Here is an 18,002-nt window from a genome sequence, read left to right as displayed (position 1 = left end):
TGGCATAAGAATTGGAAAAATATGGATGTATGATTTTAAAAAGGAGTTCTAAGCGGTGTATAACATAATTTATTCCCATCTAAATAATCCCCTTTAAACACAACAATAGATCAAGATAGCAAGGCGTTTTGACCGTATAATATACTTATTACTGGTTCTGACGTTCTTCCAGAATGGTCTGACTGATCATAAATGGTAAGCTTTGATAAATTTTCAGTCGGTTATCGGGTAAATGAAGAATGGTAAAGTTATGAAATAGTTTTATCCTTAAAAATGTACCAGCAAACAACGGACACGACTTGCAGTTTTTTGTGCTTGTCAGTTCGTATGTCATTTTTTTCGCCTGAAATAAAAATCTTTATTTACGAAAATATTCATGAAGTGTACCATTGTTTTAGATCAGTCCTTATTTTAAGATACAATGTATAATATATTAAATATTGGTACACAATTAACTGGGTCAAAATTTAGTACAATTGTCAGATCTATGGTTTAAAATTCAGTACGTTTTCTTGGTTTGTTAGGTTTTAAGTCAGACCAACTCAATTTAAAGGATCTAAACCACACTGTCAAATTTTAAGCAAACAAATAATTTCTAACAAAAATCCATAAAAACTTTATATAAACAACATACACCTCATAAAACAGCTAAACCAAGAGAAACATCACCATGGATTAACATAGACATCAAGAAACTCATTCGAAAATGTGATCGACTCCATAAGAAAATGAAAAAATCGCAAGACCCACAACACAAGAAAAACTACAAGGACTGCAAACATCTAGTACAGAAGAGGCTCCAACAAGCATACTGGTCTTATGTTGACAAAATTGTTACACCACAACCTACAGATACAAACATACACAGCAGCCAGAAACGCTTTTGGACCTTCATCAAACACAAGAAGAAAGACAATCAAACTATAACTGGACTAAAAGAGCATGGCCAACTCCACTCGGACTCCAAGACCAAAGCAAACATCCTAAACCGGCAGTTCCAGTCTGTATTCACCGACAACATCACGGTAACAGATGAGGACTTCAAGAATGGAAACTATGTCAACCCACTTACATCCCATCCTGTAGCCCAAGAGATAACCATGACCTCTACGGGTATCGCCAAACTTCTTCTTTCACTAAATTCGTACAAAGCAGCAGGTCCAGACTCCATTAGTCCATGCATCTTGAAGGAACTGGCTACTGATATTGCTCCCATCCTCACCACCATCTTCAAAGTATCTCTAGACACAAGCACCATCCCTAGTGACTGGCAGAAAGCCAACGTCTCCAGTCTACAAGAAATGCAGCAGATATAAACCTGAAAACTACCGTCCAATCTCCTTAACCTGCATCTGTTGCAAACTGCTTGAACACATTGTAACCAGCCACATCATGAACCACGGTGAGGCCAATAACATACTATACCCTCTCTAACACGGTTTTAGGAAGGGAAGGTCCTGTGAAACGCAACTACTTGAGTTCACAGACGACATAACCAGGAACTTGGAAAACGGCAAACAGACTGATGTGCTGATTATGGACTTTTTCAAGGCCTTCGATAAGGTGTGCCACAGCCTCTTGATCCACAAATTTGAGCACTACGGCATTAGAGGAAAGACCAACCGATGGATCCAGGCATTCCTGAGCAACCGGTCCCAGTCCGTTGTTCTAGAAGGGGTGACTTCAGATACAGCTTCTGTAGAGTCAGGCGTCCCCCAAGGCTCAGTCCTCGGTCCCAGTCTCTTTCTCTTCTATATCAACGACATACCAGAGGGCCTCAAGGCAGTCGTTCGACTATTTGCAGATGTCACACTGGCCTACCTTGCCATCACCAACAAATCCGACTGTGCTAGTCTGCAATCTGATCCTAATAAGCTAGCTACCTGGGAGGAGAAATGGAAAATGGCATTCCATCCTGACAAGTGCCAAGTCCTTACCATCTCTAAGAAAAGACGCCCCATCTCTCACAACTACATTCTTCGTGGTCACACATTAGAGCACGTCACATCAGCGAAATACCTTAGCTGCACCCTAAATAAGCAACTAGACTGGGGCGAACACATCAATAACACCTGTAACAAAGGCAACCGTACCATCAGCTTCCTTCGCAGAAACCTGAACATCACTTCAACATCCACCAAAGAAACAGCCTACAAGGCACTTGTCCGCCCAACAATAGAATATGCTAGCACAGTCTGGGACCCCTACAAGAAGGGAAACATATGTCATCTAGGCATGGTCCAACGCCGCGCTGCACGTTTCGTGAAGAACAAGTTCCACAACAGATCCAGCGTCTAAGACATGTTAGCAGACCTACAATGGAAACCTCTCCAAGAACGACGCAAAGAGGCCAGACTCATCATGCTCTACAAGGTCATAAACAACAAAGTCGCTCTAGACAACTCGCAGCTGATCCCACACAACTCCTCCACTACCAGAAACATACACATCCACTCCTACAAGATTCCATATTGCCGTACACAATATCGTCAACAGTCCTTCTTCCCAGGTACAATCAAGGAATGGAACAGTCTTCCACCGGACGTCATGTCAGTCGGTTCAGTTGAGTCATTCCATGCTCAACTGTACCAACTCTTTATCTAATTGTCTTTGTCTGTTTTTAATCGCACTATACATACTTTCACACTTTTTACTCTTTCCTATTCTCTTAGCGCATTTAACCTGGCAATTAACTTCAGTCAGTTGAAGATGGCCAGTAAACTGGAAGAAGAAGAAGAACTCCACAAAACTTCAAGGCTGTAAGGCTTTGAAATTGTTTTTGAAAATATCAAGATAATGAAATTTTTAGCATTATCTGCCACCTGTTTTTAAAGGGAATAACACACACATTTAAATTTTAGGAGAAAAATAATTTCATTCCAAAATACATAAAAAGTGAGTACTCTGAAAGTGACTAGTGGTTCAAACTTACTGACATAAGATTTTAGCAAGATATTCTTATCTATTCTTCAACATCCAGTAGCCACTTGGGTAGAACCCATGACCTTTGCCAGGGGCGGATACAGGATTTGGCATTAGGGCAGTCTGGGGGCATCCCCCCCCCCCCCCCCCCCCCCCCGAAATTTTTTTAAAACAAATGATCCATCTGGTGCATTCTGGGTGTTTTGAGGTATTTTATTTTGTATTGAAAAAGGACAGGTTTTTGTGACAAAATCAACCCAAATAACATGCTAATTATAGTCCATGTTTTATGACTTGTCAGACGTATTCTTGCGTAAGTTTCTCAGATGGAATTTCTTAGCCCGACTGGATTTCTGAGTATTTTTATGGGGAGGGGTTACCAAGGGCCATTAACATAAAAATGGTAAAGAATGTTATAGGAGCTCATGCATACTTTGTTGGAATTTTATTGCGCGAGCGTAGCGAACGAGAAAAAATGCATATTTTTAATATTTTTGCCTATAACAAATGACAAATTACCTACATTTTGTATGCGAGTGTAGCAAGCGAGCAAGCGAGAAAAAAGTGCATATTTTATATTTTTCACCCAGAACATAAGATAAATACAGTCGAGACTGTTTTAAGACAACAACTTTGGGAGGCAGCAAAAAAGGTCACATATGTCGGGGAGTCTCTTAAAACAGTCTCACTCAACTGACTGACGCTGGTTTCATATCAATATCTGCTTCATTTTTCCAGTTAAATACATGTATATCGGGTACACATATATATAAGTGTGAAAAATGTTTAAATACTATTTCCTTAATTACATTTTGATAAAATAAAATATTTGAAATTGTTTGCATCATTCATATGATGTTGAAAAAACATTAAAATTTAAGCTCTTGATCTGACAACAGAATAAAGGTGAGCAGTAATTGAGATTTTAAAATATAACTATTCCATTAGATATAGATGAACTATTTAAACAACGGGATAATGCTTATATGTTTCTTTGTATTTTAATGGTCGTGTGATATTTGTTTGTTTATTGACATGCATCTTTAAACCATGTTTACTTCCTCTTTCCTGTTAATTATGCCTTTTTGTTTCACCGGGAACATTTTTAATTTATGCACCAACTCTGAATTCTTCAGCGACTTTATACGACGGTTTTTCCCCAATCAGGCAATGCTTGTGCCTTAACACACTGTTCCAATGTCAAAACAATACTTTTTTTGCGTTTTTCATCTGCCATTTTTGTAAACAAATAAGTTAATTCTCGCATCAAAACGGGCTAATAATCGATTTAGGAGCTGATTTCACAGTCGCTTGTCGCGTAAGGCAGAGGGTCACTTAATTCAGACTATTTTATAGTAAATTTCGTCCAAAGCATAAAGTAGGGTCACATATGACAGGGAGTCGCTAAAGTCAGGTAGTCACTCGCAACACCCATATCAATATCTTAAAGGTTAAGGTCACACTTTGAGTTTGAAGGTCAGATATGGCTATAATTGACCTTAAATTGTCCGGACAATAACTTCGTCGTTGAATGTGGGATTATAAAATAACCTGGCACAATTGTTTTATTTGGCACAAATGTATGTCTCAGTGAGACAGAGTTTCGTGTGCAAACCCCCGGTCCTTTTGACAGCTGGCGGGCTCGATATGTTGCCCTTGGGTGTCTAGTTTCAAGGAAAAGTTAATGTTTTGGATATACTATTTCTTAAACCACAAGGAGTTGTATGATTACCACTTTTATCTTTAATTTTAGCTTCATCCAAACTAAATCATTAGGCTAAATGCCAAGACTATTCTTATTGGGCAGTTTATATCTAAAATTTTTATTATTTCAGCCTGTGGCTATGTCGCCGACAAGATTGGCAGACTGTGCTCGGGCAAAGATAGTGAGAAGGAAGAAGTGAAGCCGATTTCTGAACGGAAATGTGTCCTCAGCAATGGAGGTTGGTAACAGGGCTTCTCTTTAATCGACTTTAAAAGGATGATTTTCTGAAGGCAGTCTGTTGGAATGTTCTGTGTATTGTTTTGGTAGCTGTAAGTTACTTCTCTCTAACCAAAATATTGATCCTTGTATATTTGTTTATGCATCATTTCAGATACACTTTGTGGACAGGCATGCCATATATAAATAGACAACATGTTTTAAGTTTGGGCAAAAAACTTGAACTTTAAGAAATGTTTGAATTTCATATTTAACATTTTTAGCTCACCTGAACATTATTAGTATGGTGATGGATGGTCTGTTGTTCTGCGTCAACAGTTTTACTTTAACATCTTCTTCTCCAAAACTACAAGGCAGAATTTCACCTAATTTGGTCTGTAGCATCCAGGCATAGTCCTCTCTCAGCTTTATTCAAATGCTTTTGCTTGGTGCTATTTAGGCGGAACTAGAGTAAAAAATAGAAAAAACTTTTAAAGTATTGCTTGAGCATATTCATCCAACTTTGTAGCATTATGTCATAATATGATAAGGGGGCACTGGAGCTTAAAATAGAAAAAAAAACTTTAAATGACTTCTTCTCATGAACCGCATTATGGATCTTCATCGAAGGTGATTTGTAGCATCATTATAAGGTCGTATCCCAATGTTGTCAAAATGGGTGCCAGTTGGCTCCTTTTAAGGGCAGCTAGAGCCACTCCGGGAGAACTACGTTCCAACGTAAGTCATGTCTTAACGATTTCATGTGACATATCTCAACGATTTAGTTGCGGTGTCGCTCCGTATGACCTTGTTGATTCATTTAATATTATGTGCAATAAAGCATTGATTCTACGTTTTCATAACTGAAAAGATGAATTTAATGTGTGGTAGCTATATTAGCCTTTTGGAGCATTTTGGAAGATACAACGAGCTAGTTACAAATAAACTTATGTAAGCTACATAAAATGTTGCAAGGCCGCAACGATAACAGACAATATGTGACAACGTCTCACATACAGTGTTGCGAAGTCTAAACAATATACTTACCGTTTTAACTTTTAGATTTCTTATGTACATCTTATCTTTACGTCGAGAACATTTCTTGACACTTTCATAAATGACTGGATGACGTCTGAGCAAGGTACAACAATTTAATCAGTATGACAAATGTATTTGTCGTTATCATTTTACACATTAATTATAGTCATACGCAGGCTGGAGTAAATTTCTTTGAAATGGATGCATAAATTCATATAAAGTTTCAGCATGAAAATTAAAACGTAAAGTTATTGCTGTAGAATAGAAACAATTATGTTCAGGTGTTCGCTATAGAAATACTTTCATTTATATCAAAGTCCACGGAATGTTGTAAGCATTGTCGGTGGCTCCTTCACAATAGTGGTGTTCTGCTGAACCATTACTCATACATTCAGTTTTGAAAAAAGTGCATACATGTTATGCATTTCAATGTTTACATTCTACGTTAAAAGCGGATAGAGAACCTGTCAGATTTTAATACTTGGAAAACATCACAATTTAATTATTTATACTTTACTGCATGTCTTTCTTCCTCGTCCTTTTTAAAGAAGCACATTTCCTGAAAATTTCATTATTTCGATTTGTTTTCATCTCCCAATTTCCTTTTTAGATTGATGAAACTTGTGCATTTACTAAGATATGCCAAACTTATGCAGCTTATTGCATTACCTTTTAAGTTTTAACTTTTCTTTTTCAAACTCAGTTCATAAAAGTCGTTCGGTAACTCGAATATCTTTTACTTTGTCGTTTTAGTGAATCGCCCTTTTCCCGGAAAGGCTTTCTTAAATTGAAAGTCATGCAAAAATAAGCATTTATTTTAATCTCAGATAGATTTGAAAAAAAAAAAAAACAACAACATTTAAAATGGCATTGTATATTCTGTGCACCCACAGTAAGTTTAAACGTGAAAAGCCTCCGCGGCCAATGGTCGCTGACTTCGAATCACTTGTCATCGCAAATATGTGCTTGAACTTAGGCTTTAAATGTGGGATTTTCATGTAAGATATCCATCCAGTAACGCTTGCAGTAGGTCGTTTGCTCTACAAAGATGCCCGTCCGTATATGAAATAATGTTCAGGAGGGCACCTAGGTCTTTCCATCACCATGAACCTTAATATATTTAACTGTCTCGGAGAGACGTAGAACGCTTCATAAATGTTACTAAATGGGCTCATAATAGCTTATACATTCAAACTTATTAAATAGTCCGTACATGAATACACCGGTAATCAAAACTGTATAGATAATCAGGATCGTGAAGCATTACTTAAGTTAGCTATTTCGCAACAACTGTTTTGGTCACTTTGCGCAGGCGTATTGCTCATTTTGTCTGCAAATACTATTTACTATTACATGCGAATGTATTAGGAAGCTGAGACGTCATAACTCGTAGCCGCCCACGGCGCAAATGCCCTCAGGACAGATATTTCTATCCAGTTCGTAAACACATGACTGAAGTTTTTCTTGCATATCGTATACAAATAAGCGTTTCATTCTGACAGATAATTTTTGTTGCATACCGTATTTTACAAATAATAATAGAAAGTTAAAGCAAATAGAAATACTTTTTTTGTAGCACTCCTTCTTATGATAGAGTATTAACGCACAGCACATGAAATTAACGTCCGAAAGCTGAAGTGACGTCATGACGTTTCAATGAAACTTTAGTTTGATTGTTTGTAGCGTAACGTTATGTGCCTTCCGTAAAATAACGTATTTTGGACCGAAAAATATACTATATGTAAAAAGGACGGAGAGAAGGTCTCAAGGTACCTGATATTGTCTTAGTTTGCATATACAATACCATATATAATCAATGTATAAAGCGCTAGTTGTTACCAACACGAGAGCCATCTGGCATAGGGTGCCAGATGGGTTTTACATGCATGGTAAAATCAACGGAAACGCCAGTCCGCTGTGCAAGATTTTTTTTTCCTTATTACATACCAAAAATTGTTTTCCATTGAGTTTCAATGGACCGGGATCGTGCAATATTTTTCCTTATTATATACGTTATATAAATAGTAACAAAAAAGCCGTTTAAAACGGTCATTACGGCTTCTGTTTATGCATCAATAATGGCGCAGTGTGCCTTACGCGTCATAATCAGAATGGCCCCGGGTAACCGGATGTCAGTGCGTTCTAATGTTGACGTCATGTAGCAACATTATTATGGCGATTGAAAGGGCGCTGAATCATTTTAAGATCGATTGTCAAATATTTATGGCACTATTGATAAAAAGCAATACAAATAATGCTTTTAAGTTTTTGAAAATATGTGAAATGAAAATACCAAGATATATATGACGCGATGGTATATAATAAAAAGGTCAATAAACGGCTGAGTGTGCCTTAAAGCCATACTGGCACACATAGTTTCATAATAGCCCTAGGGCTAAAGCCATATAGGCGTGCCATTATGGCAAGAAAGCACAACCCAGTCATACATTAACCGCTTAGTAATTCTTCGTGAAATGTTTTTTCCAACCCTAAACCATGCTTTATGTTAGAAAGGAAAACTATCAAGGCATTTGATTTTATACAATGTATAGCCTCTTATACAAATAATATAGTAACTGAAAAGCTGCAGTAAATGCTAGTACCAATAAAAAATTGTACTTTAAACTTTTCTTACAATATTTAAGGTACACATGTAATAAACAGGTAATTACATTGATTAACCGATACATATTGACTACGTTCATATTTCAATATACAAATTTATTAACCTACAATTACATACTCACGTCATGTTGCTTAGTTACCTCCTTTGCTTCAAAAGAATCGTTTTACAGACTTTATAATAATGAAGTTGTGCGCATTCGTATAAGTCAACTCCGCGCCACCTCGTACATTTTGCTTTCATTTGGACAAAGATGTCTTGGTTTCTGGTATATTTTACTCGAAAAGCAATGTTTTAAGCCGCAAGACTTCGATAAGTGTCAGTAACGCTTACTTGTGTCGCGTTTAGAGTTAGTAACATCATCGGTTAGAGTGAGGAACATGATATTAAACAAATATTACGTGTTTATGATAAAATAGATGCAGAAATACATTTCTAAGATTAAAACTGGCATTGCCTTCAAACGATTCATTGACTGTCTGTAATAATTGCTTTTGTAAAAAGTGTAGTACATATTTTTTTATTCTGTAAAATAGCAAACTGCTTCTTTTTTCTCAATAACAGACGAATTCTTTTAATATCTAAATGTTTTATTCAATTTATGCGATTACTGTTAGAATCTGAAAACATGTTCATGTTAAGACACAGGTAAATATAATCAAAGTAATTATTATATATGAAAATTATGTAAGCCGTGTCATATTGAGCGATACCGTAACCAAACGTCGTTGAGATATGTCACGTGATATCGTTGAGACATGACTTACGTTGGAACGTAGTTCTCCCGGAGTGAGAGCTTAAGAAAGAAAAACCTTTAATGATTTCTAACCTTCTCATGAGCAACTGGATGGATCTTCATCAAACTTTTTCTGTAGCATAAAATTAAAAATAGTAACACCTTTAAAGAACTCATGTCTGCTTAATGGAACTATTAAAAACCCAATTTCTAATGTATTCAATAAAGGGCTTTTTCTCAGACACCACTTGATGGATCTTCATCAAACTTGGTTTGTAGCATCATTGTATTGGTTCTGCTTGGTCCCTGTTTTAGTGGACACCAGAGCTTCAGTTAGAAAAATATTGTACAGCTTCTAATGGTTATGCATTTTGGGGGTGTTACAGTCAGATATAGAAAAAAAAAACTTAAAATAACTTTTTATTCAAATGGACTGCTTTAAGGATTGACACCAAACTTGGTTAGAAGCAAGGTCAGATGGTCAAAGTCCTCCTTAGGTGAGCGACTTGTTAGTTTTAGGATTCATTTATTGTACGAATTCCACTTAAACATGAAATTAAAAGATTTCACATATATGCATAATGATCACATTTGATTTTAGCAAAGAATTGTATAATATTTTTATAATTTCCTTTGTTTTATTTCAGTAGGACAAGATCCAGTCAGAAAGGCTCCTCATCCAGACACTCCGCCTCCGCCATATCAGCCTCCGGCTGATCAACCTCCGGCTTATCAGACTTAGTTTATAACTACCATTTAACATCTTTCTTTCTTCAGTTATTCGCACTGTAAATATGCCATGATCAGAGCCTTCAGAATCAACTAACAGCCACATCAAAAACTTCTGAATTTAGAGACAAATGAGCCACGTCATGAGAAAACCAACATAGTGCATTTGCGACCAGCATGGATCCAGACCAGCCTGCATATCTGCGCAGTCTGGTCAGGATCCTTGCTGTTCGCTTTCAAAGCCTATTGCAATTAAAGAAACTGTTAGCAAACAGCATGGATCCTGATCAGATTGCACAAATCTTTTGATGTAAATAATACCTAAACATAAAATATAAGATTCCAATAAGGTCTTGTCAAGTGTCCAACATATTTAGGCCAAATTGGATCTATGTTTAGTGTCCCCATCATTTTGTAAAAGATATCAACCAGGTAGAAAAAAAACTGTTGAATTTTTTGGATGTTCCTGATAGCTTTTACACTCATGAAAATTATACCAGTTTTAGCAGTATATTAAACAGTTAAAACATGCAAGTATTTATTAAGTTTAGATATCTAAAAAAAAAATGAAGTATGTAGGAATCACCATTGTTAATTTGTCTTATATTGAATACATCATTACTGGTGTTTTTAACATTTTTGAAAAGGTTTTTTTTTTACAACCAGGCAGTGAAAAAACAGGCCTGAGGACACTGAACATAGAACCAATTTGATATGGCCTTAGTTTATAAACAGTGGCACAACTCCATAATTTCATCAGAGAACCATGGCTTCAGCACCAGCTGTGATTGTCCATAATTTATCAAAAATCATTCCTTTATCTTCTGTCAAATTTTTACTGTATGGCTGAGAAGGTAGAAAGACTTTCGGCATATTTTTTTCAGATCACGCAAGGAATTATCATATACCGGTACCTTATTATAGATAGTAACAAATCTGTACAACACAAACCCGTGCAAATAGCTTGAAGTGTGCACGATTACCGGTCATTTCCATGCCACAGGAGTGTGATGTCATTTTATCCTCTGTCATCATATCAAAAGTTCAAAACTTTATACTAGTTGTGATTAAATAATTTAAATGATCAAACTTTCAAAATAAGCAACTCATTGAATAGCAACAGGGTGCATTGCCTGGTTACCAGCTATCCTAAACCTATATTGGTATGTGGGCTACGTCCTCGTGGCTTGTGAAAATTCGGTTTAGCCATGCCATTGCCATTTTATAAGTGTCATTGAGTTGCTGCATTTTTATAACTACCGTAAAAAATGAGGACAATTAAATAAAAGAAAAAAATTAAAAGAAATTGGGGCAACTGATTTGGTACATGGAAATATTCACTCTTTTTAACAATATTTGCCAATTTTAGATTTTTGTTTAATATTTTAATAAATCTTGGATTTGACATTTTTGTACTGTTTAAACATATAAAATCATTGCTGAACTTTGGTATTTTATGAAGGAATCTATGCACTTTTTATGCAGCAGGCTGTTAATGTTTATAAAACCTGTCTTAGAAAATAATTACTGTGATCTACACAAAATTTATCATCAGGTGTTTTAATGGACTGTGTTTAATTTCTTTGCTCAGGGTCTTAAATTTAGAAATAGTGTTTTACATATCTTTTTGTGGAAATATTTTATTCAGGGACTGTTAAGAACAAAAATATTGCCTTAAACGGTAAAGTTGTTTAAAAAAATGTATTAAATGGATATTATGTAAAAAAAAAAGAAAGTTGTCATAAACAATGTATGAAATGGATATTATGTAATTTTTATTTAAATTAACATGTTGTGTCAGTCTGTTTTCACTGTATATGTTTAATGATAACCCTGTAATTAAAACCTTAGACTTAAATGCAAGATTTTAAAATGATACAGTCGAAGAATATATGCTAGACTAAGTACTAATCATCGGCATTTACGTGTCAGAAGTTCATATATATGTTTGATAAGATACACATATTGATGGATAACCAAGAATATTCCAGGCTGACATGAAATATCAGCAGCTCCCTGCGAAGACTACATTTGAGTCGCACCATGAGAAAATCAACATAGTGCATTTGTGACCAGCATGATGGAGCGCATCTGTGCAGTCTGGTCAGGATCTATGCTGGTTGCTTTCAAAACCTATTACAGTTAGAAAAAATGTTAGCGAATAGCTTGGATCCTGACCAGACTGCATGGATGCTCAGGATGGTCTGGATCCTTGCTGGTTGCAAATGCACTATGTTGGTTTTCTCATGGTGTGGCTCATTTTAGAACTGTTTAGATTTATTTATGACAAGCATTTTCCAAACTTTGGCACAGTGGTGTGAAGTTGAGAAAAAGAAGTTTTAACGATCCCCAGATTCCAGAAATCTTGTATACATGTTTAAATGTTTTAATTTCAGTGACCTTGACTAACAGTATATGATACAGTTGTTCTAAAATGTCAGAAGACAGCAGAATAATTGTGGAGGTTTTTCTGTATGTTCAATGTTCAGGTTAAAATGTGTACAGTTTTTACAGAAATTTATGATATTTTGTATTAATAAGTGTTTGTTTTTATAATAAATCATTTTGTTGAGTATACAAGTTGTTGGTAATTTTTAAACCTCTTTTGGTTTATAGAAAATTTAACCTTTTAAGTGCGTCTGATTTTTTAGAAAAAATATCTATGAGGTATTGTCGTCACTTGATTGTTGGCATTGGTTAAATTTTTTTTTTTTAGGTCCACCTTTTCTCAAAGACCATAAGGGCTTTGAAACTTGCACACTTGTTTGTCATCAGTAGATGACTGTGTAGGCCAAGAACCATAACTCTGATATGCATATTGTCCAAATTATGGCCCATTTTGTACTTTCCTGGTTAAGATTGCATTTTGTTAGAATCATGGCCCTTTTTGTACTTAGAAATTCTGAAGTATAACTCTTTTCCTACATACTGACCAGCACTTGCAGATGAGCAATGACACCCGTAGGGGGTGCTCTTGTTTGACAACTGATATGATAGTTGACTCAATTGTGGGGTAAGGTTGGGCGAAAGGAGAATATAAAATACATATATACATAATACGTATTGGTGTATTTCAGACAATTTTACCATTTACATACTGTGCTGTAAGACTGACCTTTACTTTTTGTCCGGTTTACACAATAAATAGCAAGAATTCAAATAGCAAACTCTTTATTATACTTACTGTTTTGCTACAAATCACTCAATCACTGATCAGTTTACATAAAATGTTTGAAATATTTTCCACATCGTCACCCTCATTATGATCCAAAACTTTGGAACTCAAATTTTATGAATTTTGCACCTTATTAGGTGGAATTTCGTGTTAATGTTGTGATATATTTTGACACAGCTCAGTTACGGTTAAATGGATTTAATTCAAATTTAAAACATTTGTTCGATTTTTATAAGCCCATGATTTGACCCATAATGCATAACTCTTGCAGAAATATTCTATGAATTATGTCCATTTATATTTAGCTAATATTTTAATACACTTTCACTGTTTTCTGTTATTAATTATTTTAACAGAAGCATTTGATTTTAACATAAAAATAAGTCATAAAGTATACAATAACACCATTATTTTGTCAAACTTTGAAAGGAAAGAAAATTTTCTGAGCATATATTTTTAAGGAAGGAAGTAAGTACCATTGTTTCCATTTAATCTCTTACCCTGTTTTAAGTTTCTAAAATGGACTACTCTATCTTTCAGATTTGGACATTACCATTTATAGTTCATAGGGGTATTCACTTATTTATAGTTCATAGGGGTATTCACTGAAGATTTACTGACTAAACAGCGAATGGTGCAGATCATGATTAGACTGCACGGATGTGCAAACTGATCTTGATCTGCACTGGTCGCAAAGTTGGACAATTTTATTATAAGACTCTATAGTTCTCACTCAGTTTTATTAACGTTTCGGCCTTAAGGCCTTTATCAAAATGACAAATTCCGAGAATTACTCTACATCATGGCATCTCATAATATAATAGGTTATATTACGAGACGCCATGATGTAGAGTAATTCTCGGAATTTGTCATTTAGGTTATATTATGGGACGCCATGATGTAGAGTAATTCTCGGAATTTGTCATTTAGGTTATATTACGAGACGCCATGATGTAGCGTAATTCTCGGAATTTGTCATTTAGGTTATATTACGAGACGCCATGATTAGGTTATATTACGAGACGCCATGATGTAGAGTAATTCTCGGAATTTGTCATTTAGGTTATATTACGAGACGCCATGATGTAGAGTAATTCTCGGAATTTGTCATTTAGGTTATATTACGAGACGCCATGATGTAGAGTAATTCTCGGAATTTGTCATTTAGGTTATATTACGAGACGCCATGATTTAGGTTATATTACGAGACGCCATGATGTAGAGTAATTCTCGGAATTTGTCATTTAGGATATATTACGAGACGCCATGATGTAGAGTAATTCTCGAAATATGTCATTTAGGTTATATTACGAGACGCCATGATGTAGAGTAATTCTCGGAATTTGTCATTTAGGTTATATTACGAGACGCCATGATGTAGAGTAATTCTCAGTCTTTAAACATTTGGTACCCCTTAGGGTAAATACTGTGTTATAATTTTATTATAGAAATTTAAAGGATAAGGGTTAAAGGTTTACATGCTGTAAAATCATAAATATTCATGGTTGCATCAGTCCACAAAGCTAAATCCCAACAAAACAATGAAATTTCCATTCATTATAGGGTAGACCTTCAAATGTCGAAAGTCAACAAATGAACATTACCATGAGAAAACCAACATTGTGCATTTGCGACCAGCATGGATCCAGACCAGCCTGCCCATCCATGCAGTCTGGTCAAGATCCATACTGTTCGCTTTTAAAACCCTATTGCAATTAGAGAAACTGTAAGCGAATAGTATGGATCCTGACCAGACTGGGCGTATGCGCAGGCTGGTCTGGCTCCATGCTAGTCGCAAATGCACTATGCTTGTTTTCTCATGGTGCAGCTCAAATTCATATCCCCAAGAAAATAGCCATTTTGGTCAAAACCCCGCAAAATTACTAATGGGAAAATTGTTTATGTAACATAATCTGTAAACTGAATCTGTGGTATTAGCAGTTGCTGTGAAATCATTAATGGCCATGGCTGAGTGAAAACAAACATTTAGGCTTTGCAACAAGCAAGAATCCAGATCAGTGGCACATCTATATTGCTCATTTCACATCAGTATTGTTCTTCTTTAGCTCACCAGAACATGAAGTGCTCATTGTGACTGTGTTGGTCGTCGTGTGGTGTGAGTCGTCCGTCGTGCATCGTCCGTCAATATTTGCCTTGTTAACATTCTAGAGGCCACATTTCTGACCCAATCCTTGTGAAACTTGGTCAGAATATTTATTTGTTTGTCTTGATGATCTCTAGGTCATATTCGAAACTGGGTCATGTTGGATCAAAAAATAGGTCACTAGGTCAGATCCAAGGAAAATCTTGTTAACACTCTAGAGTCCACAGTTTAAGTTTTTAACTCATGAGAACTGGTCAGAATGCCTTGATGACCTCTAGGTCAGATTTTAATCTGAGTCATATGGGGTCAAAAACTTGGTCATTCAATCAAATCAAAGGAAAAGCTTGTTAACACATTTATGAACCTATCTTCTTGACACTTGGTCAGAATGTTTGCCTTGATGACCTTTAGGTCAAGTTCAAGTCTGGGTCATGTGGGGTCAAAAACTAGGTCACCTGATCAAATCAAAGGAAAAGCCAGTTAACACTAGAGGCCGCATTTATGACATACCTTATCTTCATGAAACATGAGTTTAGAAACTATGTCACTAGGTTATTTTGAAAGCATGGAAATACCTTGTTAACACTATAGAGGTCAAATTTTGTACTAGATTGTAAATTTTTGTTAGATAGTCCTTCTCTAAAAAATCTAGGTCTACTTTAAATCTTGGTTATCTGAGGTCTTGAATTAGGTTACTTGGTCAAATCATAGAAAAACATTGTGCACACTCTAGAGGCCTTATTTACAAATTGATTTTCATAAAACTTTGTCAGAATGTTCGTCTCTATGAAACCTAGGTCAAGTTCAAAGTCAAAACTAGGTCACTATGTCAAATTGTAGAAAGACATTGTTTACTCTCAAAAGGCCAGATTTCCTAATTTTTCATCATAAGGCCTAAAAAAAACATGAGCTGTCACAGGATAGTGAAACTGGGTACATCTGAGGAAACAGGAGCTGTCACTGGAGTGTTGAGGTCACAATAGCCTAAATAGTTTTCCCTATATATTCTATATAAAACTTACCTTTTTCAAAGAGCTACCAAACATAGCTAGACCCATTTCAGAGAACAAATCCTTACCTCATTTTAAAGAGTTATGATAAAACTGATATAAAATGAAGAGAAAAGTAGGGGTCATGTATCTTCTAAGAGAGATTTCTCTGGTCACATTTGCTTACTGTAAACTGACATCAAAATCACACTGCTGTGACCTGGAAGTACTACTCATACTAAAATTGAGCTTGACTTCACCAAATACAACCTGCTCTCCCATTTTTCCTACCAAAATTTCAAAAATACATCCACAATGAAATTTAAGGTTTAGGAGTATATCACCAAAACACAGAAATATTTTATGAACGAACAACACCGTTACCAATATTTTACCTGACCATTACATGTTCTGCCGTACTGTCCCGTACTGAAAATATTCTGAAAAAGTTCTCCCCCTTTGAAAATGAATGCCATTTGTAAAGAAATAAAAATAAACAATCGCTGAAAACTGTGTTCCACCTAGTTATGTGAAATTTCAACACTCGCACGCTATTACAAATGCATCAAAACAAACATGTGTAACAGTTCCTTGAAAATGGTGAGTTTTTAAAAGCGCTTGACTGTCTGGAAGTGGGGCCTGTTTAAACAGTTCTTTTTTCGGAATTCAATGCTTATACCAGTATACTGACACTTGTTTTGTAGAGTAATATAAGTAATATACACGCTATCATTACAAAAACAACAAAACAAGTGTCAGTATACTAAAATAAACATTGAATTCCGAAAAAAAGACTTCCTAAATGGGACCCACATCCGGGCAGTCAAACGCCTTCAAAAACTCACCATTTTCAAAGAACTGTTACACATGTTAGTTTTGATTCATTTGCAATCGCATGCGAGTGTTGAAATTTTACATAATTAAGTGGAACACAGTTTTCAGCAATTGTTTATTTTTATTTCTTTACAAATGGCATTCATTTTCAAAAGGGGGAAAACTTTTTCAGAATATTTTCAGTACGGGACAGTACGGCAGAACATGTAATGGTTAAGTAAAATACTGGTAACGATGTTATTCGTTTATAAAATATTTCCGTGTTTTGGTGATATACTCCTAAACCTTAAACAGAAACTAGCCTCAATTTAGACCTCTGTTGCCATGCCAAGTGAAAAATTAGTGTTCAAATACCTGGCAGCCATTATGCGACTAGACCAGATGGCTCCCATGCTGGTTCCTTTAGTATAGTTAGGCCTTGAATGACTCAAATGTGGATGAAGATATTGGACAATAGCTTAAGACTCAAAAAATTAATCAGTATAAAAGGAACATAATTCATGTAAAACTTCTGCAAAAGTAATGCACCATGTGTCATATCATGCGGCTAATAATTCAGAACATTTTAAGTTTTAATCAAATCTTTTTAGTAATACTGGAGATACAGCAAAAGTGCATCGCAACTTGAACTGGAAATTCTATTAGTAAAAAGAGGGCATAACTCAGAACGTACTGGTGCCGGCATTATCGAACTTGTGTTGTATAATGTGAGTGATGATGGGGAAAAACCATTTTATGTTTGATTAAATCCATTTAGTAACAGCAGAGATATAAAAAGCATCAAAATTAAACTAATTCTAAGTAAAAATGGGATATAACTCATAAAACATTTGTGCCAGAGTGACTGACCTTGTGCCATATGATGAGGATGAGGATCTGGAAAAACTAATTTAAGTTTTAATCAAATTCATTAAGTAATGACAAAGATATA

The 18,002-nt window shown here is 35.6% G+C and overlaps 1 long non-coding RNA gene across 1 annotated transcript; it reads left to right on the top strand.

Moving 5' to 3' along the window:
- Positions 1–35: 35 nt before the first annotated feature.
- On the top strand, positions 36–12,549 carry LOC123530237 (uncharacterized). Its single transcript, XR_006682296.2, has 3 exons — positions 36–195; positions 4,758–4,865; positions 9,888–12,549. It is a non-coding gene; the product is annotated as an uncharacterized LOC123530237 (long non-coding RNA).
- Positions 12,550–18,002: the final 5,453 nt, after the last annotated feature.

Source organism: Mercenaria mercenaria, chromosome 13 (genome assembly GCF_021730395.1).
Source record: "Mercenaria mercenaria strain notata chromosome 13, MADL_Memer_1, whole genome shotgun sequence".
NCBI lineage: Eukaryota > Metazoa > Mollusca > Bivalvia > Venerida > Veneridae > Mercenaria > Mercenaria mercenaria.
Note: the sequence above shows the minus strand (reverse complement) of the source record. Positions and strands in the feature narration are given on the sequence as shown.